This window comes from Camelus bactrianus, chromosome 13 (genome assembly GCF_048773025.1).
Source record: "Camelus bactrianus isolate YW-2024 breed Bactrian camel chromosome 13, ASM4877302v1, whole genome shotgun sequence".
In the NCBI taxonomy this organism is placed as follows: Eukaryota; Metazoa; Chordata; class Mammalia; order Artiodactyla; family Camelidae; genus Camelus; species Camelus bactrianus.
In genome coordinates, this window is record NC_133551.1 from 73051987 (window position 1) to 73064118 (window position 12132).

The 12132-nt window shown below is 52.7% G+C and overlaps 1 protein-coding gene across 3 annotated transcripts in view; it reads left to right on the forward strand.

Annotated features, from left to right (window-relative positions):
- CTNNBIP1 (catenin beta interacting protein 1) overlaps positions 1-12132 on the forward strand; it is a 44299-nt gene that overhangs the window by 12830 nt on the left and 19337 nt on the right. For 2 of the 3 annotated variants that reach the window (XM_074377465.1, XM_074377466.1), the window contains exon 2: positions 8422-8506. The exons of the other annotated variant lie outside the window; for it this stretch is intronic. The gene's annotated coding sequence lies outside the window, so the exon portion shown is untranslated. The remainder of the gene's footprint in view (positions 1-8421; positions 8507-12132) is intronic. 3 annotated transcript variants of the gene reach the window in all.

Here is a 12132-nt window from a genome sequence, read left to right on the forward strand (position 1 = left end):
GTCAGCATGTTGGGGACATCTCAGATTTTGCCACTTGCATCCACTCATAAACAGACATGAGCTCTGGAGTCCGCGTTACCTGGTCCTTGGAACCTGCAAGAGGCCAAAGGTCAGACTGGATCGGAGGAAGACCCGGAGCCGGATTTTGTAGGCTTGCTGGTTCCTGCCCTCAGGGCTCAGGCTCTGGCTTGGCCAGGTTCCAGGGCTCCAGCTGCTCCCTGGGAAGGAAAAAAAAATCTCTTTTTAAATTAGGTCAGAAGATGCCTTTCTTTCCTTCTGTCCTTGTCCCCCTACTGTGCGGAGATGAAGCCACCACCTGCACGTCCCTTGGTCAGAGCTGCAGAGCCTTTGCCGGGGACCAGGAGACTCCTGGTGCAGCCACGGAAACTTCTCTGCCCCTGCTCCGCGTTCCCTTCCTGTTTGCATTGTTCTAGCTGACCCACAGGGGCTGTCAGAGCAGGCCTGCCAGGTGCTCTTGCTTAGCTGTGAAAAGGTAGGTTTACCTAATTCAGGACTTAAAGAGACAGTGAGGTCTTTTTCTACCAACCAACCCAAAATCACAGGATAAAAAAAAATTTATTTTGTAGGGGGAGGAGGTAATTAGATTTATTTATTTGTATTTAGAGGAGGTCCTGGGGATTGAACCCAGGACCCTTGCGCATGCTAGGCATGTGCTCTACCACTGAGCTATACCCTCCCCACTAAAAAAAATTTTTTTAAACTGAAAGTTTTGAACAGATCCCTTTTTACCAGTCCAGTTACATCAACATACTGTAATCTACACGTGCAGGCTCCTTCAGTTCCTTGACGTCTTAGAGTCTCTGAGGTGAGGATGTTCTGAGGTTGGAGGTGTCTTTCATGGTCCCCAGGTGAATCCGAAATCCGTTCATTCACTTAACCACGTGTGGAGCTCCAGTGTGACTGGCAGCAGTGTTCCATCTACTGGGCTCCTCAGCACAGAGCCCACGGTCTGCGAACTTTTCAAGGGTCCACAAAAATGTTGGAGACCCGAAAAAACAGTTCCAGGTCCCTCTGCTCTTACGAGTTACATGAGAATTCTATTTAATGAGAGATGTGGGTCCGTTTTGCTAGAGTGCTGAGAACACAGCTGCCCAGGGCCTACGAAGGCCTTGTAAACCACCCTGTGGCTGCCCTCAGAGAGCTTCCGGTTTGGAGGTGGAAACAGATACGCAGACCCCCAAGTGCAGTGTCAGGGCAGAACTGCGAGCAGAGGAAATTTGGGTGAGCTTGCAAACACAAGCTTCAGAAAGGTAATGACAGAACAGTGAACAGTGAGCACAGAAGAACGTCCTAGGCTGAGGGACCAGAGATGTGACGGCCCAGAGGTGTGGAAGGAGCCTGGTGCAGTTGGTAACTGAGGTGCCACCCAGCAGGGCTTCTCACCCTCCGTCCCGGGGTGGGAGGTGTCCTGTGCTTCGTAGGATGCTTAGCACTGTCCCCGGCCCTACCCAGTAGCATCCTCCCAATTATGACAATCAAAAGTCCCCAGACACTGCCAGATGCCCCTGGCTGAGAACGACTGCCGAGGAGGGAGCCCCTTCCTGTCCACCGTGCGGGTCCGGGGAGGGCTGGCTAGGGCAGGGTTGTGCCTGTCCTGGAGCCCACTGGTTTGCGTGGCACGCCGGTGGGAGCCACACGCACGAGCGGCCCACGGGATCACTCTGAGGGGGAGTCAGGCCACAAAAAGGAGGATGCACCCCCAAACCCTCCTTCCCAGCCTAACCACGGTTTTCTGTGTTGATGCCTTTCCCGCAGCCGTCGTGTGGACAGCTGGGTAGGGCGGCCGCGCTCTGCGTGTTGTTGGGCTGTTTTGAATGATGTCAAGTGGATTTGATTTTAATGCTTCAAGAAGCTTCACCGAGGGGGCTTCATCAGGGCAGCTCACGCCTGGAACAGAATGTGCCATGTCACTGTGAAGGGGCAGGTGGCAGCTCCGAGGGAGGAGGTGTTGGGAGGGGGAGTGTCGAGCGTTCCAGAATCTCTCCTGCGCCAGGGCTGAGGAGGGCCCATCAGTGTCTGGGCTCCCTAGCCGCTCCCCCAGACGAGGGCTGCCTCGGGGCCTTCGGAGACAGCTGCAGCCTCTCCTGCTGCTGCCCCCCATTTCCCTGGGGCTTTTTAATGTTTTCCTGGCTTTAAATTTTGATTTCAAATCTGCAGAAAGTTTGAAATAGTACAGTGAACACGCCTGCGCCCTTTGCCTTGATTCACCGGTGCTAAATAACATTTGCCATATTTGCTCATTGCCCTGTCTCTGTCCAAACGCACACACACACGCATACACTCATATACACATACATACTCACACACACACACACACACACACAGACCCACTCACATACACATACCTTTTGTCCTGAACCATTTGAGAATAAGTTGCAAGCATTAAGACATTTCACCCTTAAATGCTTCAGCCTGTATCTCTTAAGGACCAGGACATTTTCCAACATAATCACAGTGTAGTCATCACACTCAACACAAAAACACTAATACAGTACTGATATCTATTGGCTACTCCTGTCACATTTTCTCCAGTTGCCCAGCAATGCCCTTTATGACTCCCTCCCTCCCCTCCGCTCTCTGGGTCCCATCAAGAACCAGTCACTGTATTTAGGTCTTATTCTGCCTTATTCCATTTTCTGATTGGCAATAGTTTGGGGCTCTGGCTTGTTTTTTCCCCATAAAGAACATTTTCATTCTAATTTCAGTTAAAATGGCTAGTGTTTCTATCAACTTCTGGACTAGGAGGGGCGGATAGGATGGAGAGAAAGTATGAATTTTCAAATCCAGGCTCGGTCACGTATTAGCTCCATGGCCTTGGGCCAGTTACTTACCTTCTCTGAGCCTTGGTTGTCCCACCTATAAAATGGGAATAATTCCTACCTTGCAGGCTTGTCGTGAGGACTCAATGTGCTGAACATGTCTGACATCGTGCCTGGCCCTTAGAAATGCCCTAGCAACAGCAGTAATTATCACTGTTGTTCTGCAACTTCGACTGGCCTCACGGAGCAGGAAGGAGCTTTGGAACAGGTTGGAATCTGGGTTGGTGACCGCAGGACAAATTCCTTATCCCAAGCTCATCGCCTAAGAATGGTCTGCGCCCTGCAAACTCCCTGACGCGCCCGGCCGTCGCTACACCTGTTTTGCTCCTGCTGGTGGAGTAAGGTTCGAGAGTGCCGAGCCTGGCTCTGGGCTGAGGAGGCTGCAATGTGGAATTTATTAATTAAGACAGTTGCTCATGAGGCCCTAGTGTCTGGGAGGTTGCAGCTTAATTACTGAGAGTGGAGCTGGTGGAAGTTCTCTGGTGCCCCGGTTGTGATGTCGCTGGGGAGGTGCTGTCCCGCGTGGGACTCGCAGCCAGGGTTGCAGATCAGCCTCAGCCCTGCCTCCCTCTCCCTGGCTCTGAGCACGTTTTTGTCTCTTTACTTGTATACTGGAGGACAGCGTAGCACAGAGGCAAGAGCCCAGACTGTCAGGGGTCGAATCCTGCCCCAGAACGGACTAGGATGGACTGGCTGGGTGAGCAGAATCTCTGTGTTTCTATGTCCTCATTTGTAAAACCTTCAAGGGATGTTTGTCTCGAAGACTGAAAGATTCACATACACAAAGGGTTAAAAGAATAGTGTCTGGGTGTCTGGCCAACAGCAAGGCAGAATGTGTGTCAGCTGTTTCTTTAAGCCGTGTTCTCACCTGGAGGGGATTTTGTCCCCCAGGGAACATGTGGCAATGTCTGGAATGGTCTTGGCTGTCACAGAGAAGGAGGAGGTGCTAGTGCACCTGGCAGGGAGAGCCCAGGGGTGCTGCTAAATATCCTGCAGTGTGCAGGACAGTCTCCACAGCAGAGAATTACCCAGTCCCAAATGTCAACAGTGGGGGGAGGGTAGAGCTCAGTGGTAGAGTGCATGCCGAGCATGCACAAGGTCCTGGGTTCAATCTCCAGTACCTCCTCTAAAAATAAATAAACCTAATTACCTCCTACCCCCACTTAAGAAAAAAAACCAAAGCAAAATGTCAACAGAGCCAAGAGTGAGACACCAAGGGCAGCAGGTAGAACATGGGAGGGGGCCCTGTTTCCCTCTCCAGCCCTCCTCTCATTCCTTCACCTCATCATTCCTTTGACTCAGTTGAGGGCTGATGGGCAAACTAGGACGGAAGAAGGGAAAAGAAATGCTGGAATATTTTAAACCTTTGAATTCTTATTGTTTGTTTAACTTTACCCCCATCCTGTAACAAAAATATCATTTACTTACACTGTCCACGTTGCCTCCTGATCTTATCATAATAAGTAATTGTAACTAATATTTATTGCACGTGGGCCATGTGCCAGGCACTCTGCTGGTGCTTTCTTTGTATGTTCTTTCATTTAATTTCACAGCCAGCACTTGTGGTGGGTTCCATTGTCACCCCCATTATGCAGATAAGGAAACTGAGGCCTAGAGATGGGAAGGGCTCTAAGCAAATCCTGGTCTTTCCCCAAAACTGCTCTGCTAGTGTCTCCCCCATCTTGTTGAAAGGAAACCCCCTTTCAGTATCTCAGCCTGAAAACCTGGGAATTCCCATCACACACCCCTCTCCTCACATCCCACACCAGACCCGCGGGTCCTCCTGACGTCCACTCTGCACCCACTGCAGCCACTGCCACTGCCCCTCCATCTGCCTGGACTCCTGCCACGGCCTCCTTGCTGCTGTCCCCGAGTCAGGGTGGCCCTGCTAAAACCCAGGTCAGATCAGGCCACGCCTCCACTCCAGCCTCACAGGGGCTCCCTACCCCCCCACTGCCACCCGCTTCCCTCCCGCTGCACCCAGGGCCCCTGTCCAGCTCTCCTGGTCCTCCTCTGCACACCCCCTCACCAGACCACTCCACACTCCTGTCCCCTTGCCCCTGTCCCCTTGCTCCTCCCTATAGATTACCTACCCATTGATTACACTTTGTTTATTTCACTTTGTCTGTTCTCCCCTCTCACTGGAATGTACCTAGGGACTTTTGACTGCTTTGCACCGCTGTATCCCAGTACCCAGAGAGTGCTCTTTGTGTTTGTTGATTGAGTGAACAAGCGTGTTTCCCCTAAGGCTTCTCAGCTGGTAAGTGGCATTGCCAGGATATCAGTTCTTCACCCTCACTCCCGTCACTCCTTCCCAAAGTGCCCTGCTCCCCAACCACCCCATCCAGCACAGTGTCTCCCAAAAGTGCCCAGAAGTTTCTCCGGTCTGGTCCGTCACCACATTTAGACTCTGTCTTCAGAACACTTTGCGGATTTTCGTGGTGGTACCGACTTCATCTGAAGGAGGAATCTGCTCTGGTTCCAGCGTGGGCTTCTCTGTGGCCTGTGGAGTCCTGTCCTCGCTGTTCAGCCTGTCCCCAGTGCCTCCACCTCCACTGGCAGCTGTCAACGTCATGCCTCCCCACACCTCTTCCCACAGCCACAGCAGCAGTCCAGACTCTGACACAACTCCCATCCTGCAGTTCCACCTGCCGAAGTGTCCCATGCCCTCCTGTCCTTGCCGTCCCTTCTCCGTCACCCCCAGCCCGAGCCCCGGCTCTCACCTGGCCTGGCAGGGGGACTTGCCTTCCAGCTCTGCCCATCTCTCCTCCATGCTGCAGCCACAGTGGTCTCTTGACGCACTCCCCCACCCCCGCTTGACCCTCTCCTCACCCCCTCAGGGCCCCATGCAGTCCAGCACCTCCAGCTCCTTCACCTGCCTCCCCAGCCTCAGCCACACCTTCCTCCAGTTTCCCTGCCCAGGCTCTTCCTGCTTCAGGACCTTTACATGCCTGTGACCCCCAACCCAGCTCCTCCTCTTCCTCGAGTGTGTCCTCTGAAGTGTGTCTGCCCCCAGGGCAAGGTCAGATCCCCAGCTGCACTCCAAAGGCACCTTGCACTCACCCTTCTGGTCATTTATCACAGTGTCTGAGGCTGCGTTTACCTGAGTATGACTTGGTTAACATCTGTCTCCCCTGCTCACTGGGAACCACCGTCACAAGCAGACTGTGGTGGTTGAGCTCACCTGTGTGTCCTCAGTGCCCAGCACAGGGCCTGGCATTTAATAAACAGATGCTCAGTAATTGTTCAGAGAATGTCTGTTCCCTGTGCCTGCAGTGCCCTTCCATGTCTTCTCTACCAGCAAACTCCTGTTCATCCTTTAAGACCCAGCTCCAGTGTCTTCTCCCAGGAGCTGTATCCCTCCTCTGTGTTGTCACAGAGCTTTGCACATCCCCTTACTCTGCCACTTACTACACTGGGATCTCCTCCTGCCTCTGAGCTGCTGATGGGGAGGTGCTGGGCACCGCGTGTTACGGGCACTGGCACTTCGGAAGTGTTGTGTCTTAACCTGGCATATCTTTTTGGCTTTTTGTTACGTGTTATTTGTGTTGTTTTCCATTTGCCTTGTGCAGTGTGCTTTCTCAGCCATTCGGTTACCTCTTGGAAGACGGGCTCAGTGTCACTGCCCCCCTTCTGTCTCTCCTGCTCCCTGAGCCTGACACAGGGCTGTGGACACCTAGAAAGGTTTTATTTTAGAAATCCATCTGGAGTCCATGTCATACCTACTTAAGGTTACGGGGCTCTTGGCAGTTTGAGAGCACTTGACATCCTTTCCCTCATTCTGGACCAGCTAGATAATTTGTGAGGCCCAATTTGGGGCCCCTTGTTCAAAAATTATTAAGAATTGCAAGACGGTGACAGCCGAGCATTAAACCAAGAGTAGGACTCTTCTGAGTGCAGGCCCTGTGCTGGCGCCCAGGCCTTGTGCTCGTGAAGCCAGGCCAGATCTCGTGTGTGCACTGAGGGAAGACATGGTAGAGGCCCTGATTTCCTCTTGACCAATGGCAAAACGAAGGGCCCAGAGGCCAGTGACTGACTGACCTCAGGTGGCACAGTTGACCAGTGAGAGAACAGAACCGGAAACAGTCCAGCCCCAGGGGTGTGCTCACTGTCTCCACTGCTCTGGGGCCCCAGCAGCCTTGAGCCTTGGTTTCCTCCTCTGTAAATTGGGAACATTGACCTGATCATAAAGTGGCAAATGGAACAACTGGTGTAAGGCCCTGGGTGGTTCCACGAGGAGCCCACCACATCCCTTTGACGCCGTCTCCTTTAAGTCATCAGTCCAAGGTGCCTCTCTGCTTCCTGGACCGTCCGAGCCCTGTAGGCAGTAGGAAGCTAATTGGCTGTTGGGATAGCTGGAGAAATTAAAGCCTGTCAGAAGTGGGAGAAGGTTGTCTCTTTTCATCTCTTTTTGAAGGAATGTGGGGACTTGGGTGGAAAGTTCCCCAGGGATCCTTGGTATTTCAGTGCTTTGATGTCTTGAGAAATAAAAGAGCAATTAATTGCTGTAAATGTCTTTCCCGTAGGGTAGTCTGAGGGTTGGGGGCAGCAGTGGCAGGTCACCACTCTCCCATCCCAGGGCCATCGCTGGCTGAAGGGCCCTGCCGACCGGAGACCCAGAGGCTAGAACGGCACCTCCCTGTAGGGGAGGCTTTTGAAATCTCAATTTCTCAGGAAAACACGTTTTCCTCGGCCCCTTGTGTGAGTGAGTAGCTTTCTTTGCAGAAATTGCTGAAGACAGATGGGTTGCAAAGCTCCTCTCGGTCCCTCAGAACCGGTTTCTTAATTATCCAAAGACATCTGTCCTCACTGGGGGCTGAGAGCCAAAAGTCCACCTTTAAACCAGGTGCTCTGAGGTCCTTGCACCACCGCGGAGGGTTGGCCGAGCTGACAAGGGTGGGCCAGACCCCCCTGCCCCCTGCTCCTCCACCTGCTCCTGCCAGGTTGCAGAACCCAAAGAATGAGGTTGGGGGGCAGGCAAAAGAAGAGAAGAGAATGTTCTCTGATTCCTGGAAGAGGTGTGTTTGAGGCAAGCAGACATGTGGCCAGGCTAGCAGGTTGTCAATCATCTGCAAATGTGCTGTGTGTGTACAAGTCTGTGTTTCCATACACAACTCCCAATGTCACCCAGGCACACGCACACAGTACACGTCTGGGCACAAAGTGGGCAGAGTGCCCAGGTCCCTGTGCCTGGCTCTTCGTAGGTCGGGTTGTTTGGAGGGTGGGGCGCCTTCTCATGCAGATGCAGGACTTGCCCGTCAGCTGCCCCGGAGTGATTCACTCTGGTCTTCGACGTCTCCCAGCACTGCTCTCACTCGGCCTCGGTGACTAACCTGGGGCGGGGGGTTGTGGGGAGGCTGTGTGGTGACCTGCTTTGGCCGGAAATGACAGGCGAGCACAGCTGCAGTCAGCACCTTATCCCAGAGGTGTGGGTGCAAGTTCCCAGGCTGGCCAGACACACTGGTATTTCTGGACTGCACGGAGCTCATCACCACGAGGTTCCCGCCAGCTGCCCTGTATCCCTCAGCGTGGGGCGTGCGCTCCTCCCAGCTCCTCCCACGACCTGTGTCTGTTTCCACAGGGCTGCACCTTCCTATTTCTCCCTGGCCACAACCTGCCCATCGCAGTTGAGCCCCAGTTTGCCTGAAGTTAATTTCCAGAAGCAGGTAAGAACCTCAGGGGAAGACATCTGGGTGGGTGGCCATAGAACAGTGTTGGGGTGGGGGCCTTGGGTCCCGCCTCAGGGGCTGACCATGAAGTTAGCACATCTCCTGTCCTTTCTCCCTCATCCTGACAATGCTCATTGCTTCAGCTGTGTGGGTTCTTACGGTGAGCGTGTGGTGCTACTGATGCCTTTTAGGCTGTTAAGGTGTGTGCAGTCTGGATTTTTCATATAAGCTCTATGAATTGCACAATTATATTGTATTTTCGTGCAGCATGATGATTGCACAAATTTAAAGGTACATTTTAAAACATGAGCATTTATAATATATCACAATTTTTAAAAAATGGACAAAACAAAAGGCAAGTGCTGGGACCCATGGGGCAGAGAGGGCTTGTGTATCTAAAGGTCCCCCGCTGTCTGGCCCAGCCCACAGTTGCTCAGCATTTTCCAAGCAGGTGCCTAGACCACCATGAGTAGGAAGGTATATTCCAATTTATATAAATATGGGTGTTAACATTAGCTTCAAGTTTATAAATAAAAATGAGGGCAGGTGGCTGTGTTTGTGTTCGGGGCCCCTCGGGCCTGTCAGTGGGAGGCCAGCTTTCAAAGCTGTTTATCAGAAGGGGTCTGACTGCTGCATGCCCCGATCTCCAGTCCCTCCCGCACCACCTCCTGATTCTCTCAAAGTGAGATCAGCTGCTTCCAAGCTGGAGCTCGTGGGCATAGAGATTAGGTCCCTCTAATCCCTGGGTGGGAGCAGGGTACCTTCTGGATGACCTCGATGCCTCCCAGAGAGCGCAATGTGGCCTCCCAGGCCGAGGGCCACATTTGTCGCTTTGTATGGGTCCTTCCCAGTGGTTGGGAACCCCTTCCTCACTGTCCTTTACCAGCCAACCTTCTTTCAACTGAGATGTGGTCTCAAAGCCAACAGAAGTGTGTATCTGGTGGGGATGGATACATCTGTGTGTCTGCAGTGAATGTATGTACCTCAGTTTCCCTTAATTGCATTTGTCCAAGATCAAGTGTATTTTCTGGAGTCACGCCCACTTTTCACGCAACACGTGCATGTCTGTGACATAATGTATCTATAGCCACATTCCCGTCGCCGTATCTATAGCCACATTCCCGTCGCCATTCATTTGGATAGTTAGTTGATAGTTGCCTGTTTCTATCCAGTTTCTGGTTTTTGGCTCACGTATGCCTTTCCCTGGTTAGCTTCCAGAATGCTGTATCTCCAGAGAGGGAGCAGATCTGTCTCTGACCTGGGCAGGTGACATTGAGGGGTTTTCTTGGGGTTTAGAATGGAAGCGCCACCATCTTAGGTGAATGGGGTGTTGAGGGGGTAGCCTGGAGACCATAACTGAGAAGCATCGTTACCTTTGGCTCCAGAGGCTGAGGACTGAATGCATAATTAGTGTGTCTAAATTCTTTGTAGTTTGGACTCATGCAATTCAAACACATTTTAGTGGAGACCAGTTTTTTTTTTTTCCTAGACGATTTTTTTCTTTTTTTTGAGAGCAGTTCTTGATCCCTACAGGGGAGAGTAAAAATTCTCAAGTGAAGTTAATCTGATGTGTGTCAAAATTGCGATGAAAACTTAATAGCATGTTTGCTTGGATAGGCACCAAACGCAAACACACTTTAATCCGCTTGTGGCATACCAGCAACTGGACCGTCTGTGCTGTTTAGGTCAATTATGATTTATTCTCTTCAGTTATTTCCTTCACCTTGGCACCCCTGATGCAGGTTCTGTTTAGGACGGAATTATGTAAACCAGTCACAACGTCCCGGTCCACCCAGATTGGAGTGTGAAGGGCAGGAATGTGGTCCTGGTCCACAATCTGCCCCAGACCCAGCCCTGGGTGTTCCTCCGTCAGGGCGGGACCATCTCAAACTAGAGCTCAGAGAACGCTAGAAGACCAGAATTTTCAGCAGTGGCAGGAGTCTCCCCAAGGCAAGGAGAAACCGTGTAAGAACCCGTCTCTGCCAGGAAAGTGTGAAGTGGAAGTGACCTGGCCCCAAAGACCCCAGGCCCACAGCTGGGTGTGTGGGGCCCCCCAGTGATCACAGCATGAGTGTGGGAGGCAGGTCCCCTGGAATAGTGAGGCTACAGTGGTAGAAACTGGAGCAGCACCTATCTGTATGGGGCACCAAGGGTAAGATTTGGGAAGAGCAAAGTTCCATGAAGTAGAGCCCATGTAAAATGATTCACACGTGTACACACACACACACACACACACACACACACACACACACACACAGTCTCTCCCCTGTTGGTTCTGAGCCCTCATACCTCTGTTGAAGGACACTTGGCTGATTAGGAAAGGACAGCGAGGAAGGGGCTCCCAACCTCCCTGAGGCCAGGATCCCTGGTCCTGGGATGCACAGCAAAACCAGATGCATATCCTTGCCTGGGTAGAGCTGCCCCTGCATGAGGGAACAAGCTTGCTCTGGGACTGGGATGTGGTTTGTGACAGTAGGGTCACAATAAAGCCTTGAACCAGAGGGGCCTGTTGGGGGCTTGTGTTGGGGGGAACGGTGCTGGAGCTCCAGTTCTTTTGTGTGTGGTGACACCTAGTGGCCAGTCCCTTGTCTTCCACAAGGAGAGAGCAAACTGAGCTTTGACACAGGACAGAATCCAATTTTTACTCCTGGAAGCACTAACTCTCAGTGTGAAGGCTTCATGGAGCATCCTAGATGGACTTTGCAAAACATGACAGCTGAAGGCACACAAATGACTCAGGAATGAGAGTCTTTGAAAAAATAAGTTTGGTTATGGAGACTGGATTCGGGACTTCATTGAGCCTTAAGTGATGTAGCTATTGTAGAGGGGAAACCCGGTTACCACAGCCTGTCTGGACACTCCCTTCAGCCTGCCAGGCACGGTGCTGGGCTGTGGGAGCACTGGGCCTGTGAGGCAGACGCAGCCCTGGCCCTCCAGGCGGGTGCAGAAAACAGTGAGCAGGCGCCCCAGCAGGGGCCTTCAGAAACTGGGACGAGACAGGGCTACATGCCCAAGAGGGCCTGGGTGGGTCCCAGAACCTGCTTTGGTCGTGCAGTTAGGGAAGGCTCCCTGGGAAGGCATCTAAGCAAGATGGAAAGAAGTCAGTTCCAGGCCTGGGGACACCCAGTGCAAAGGCTGCTGGGGAAGGGGCTTCTTGGAATGATCTAGAAACACTGGGGGCCAGTGGGGCAGAGCGGCAAGGGGAGGAGTGAGGAGAGAGAGGCCAGGCCGGCTGTGCGGGGTCCTGGCGAGGACACGAAATGTGTTCTAGGGTAGGTTCAAGTGGAGAGGGATGTCATCTGTTCTGGGTTTATTAAAAGACCATTCTGGCTCCCTGTGTGGGGTGGTGGAGTGGGAGGAAGTGAGAGGGGGTCAGCAGGAGGGGAGGTGATAGCCCAGAACCGAGCTTCCCCACTCAGCTGCGCTGGGAAGTTAGGACATTCAGCTGGCCTTGAGCACCTGGCCCTGGGGGATGGCTCACCCCTCCCTCCCGGTTACCAGTTGTTAATTGGCTCTTTTCTGAGCCCAGAGGAGGTGTCAGGGGAGCAGACAGTAGAGGAGGGAGCCTGGGCTTTGGTGGTGGAGAGGAGGGCCCTGCAAGGGGACAGCACCTTGTCAGGCAC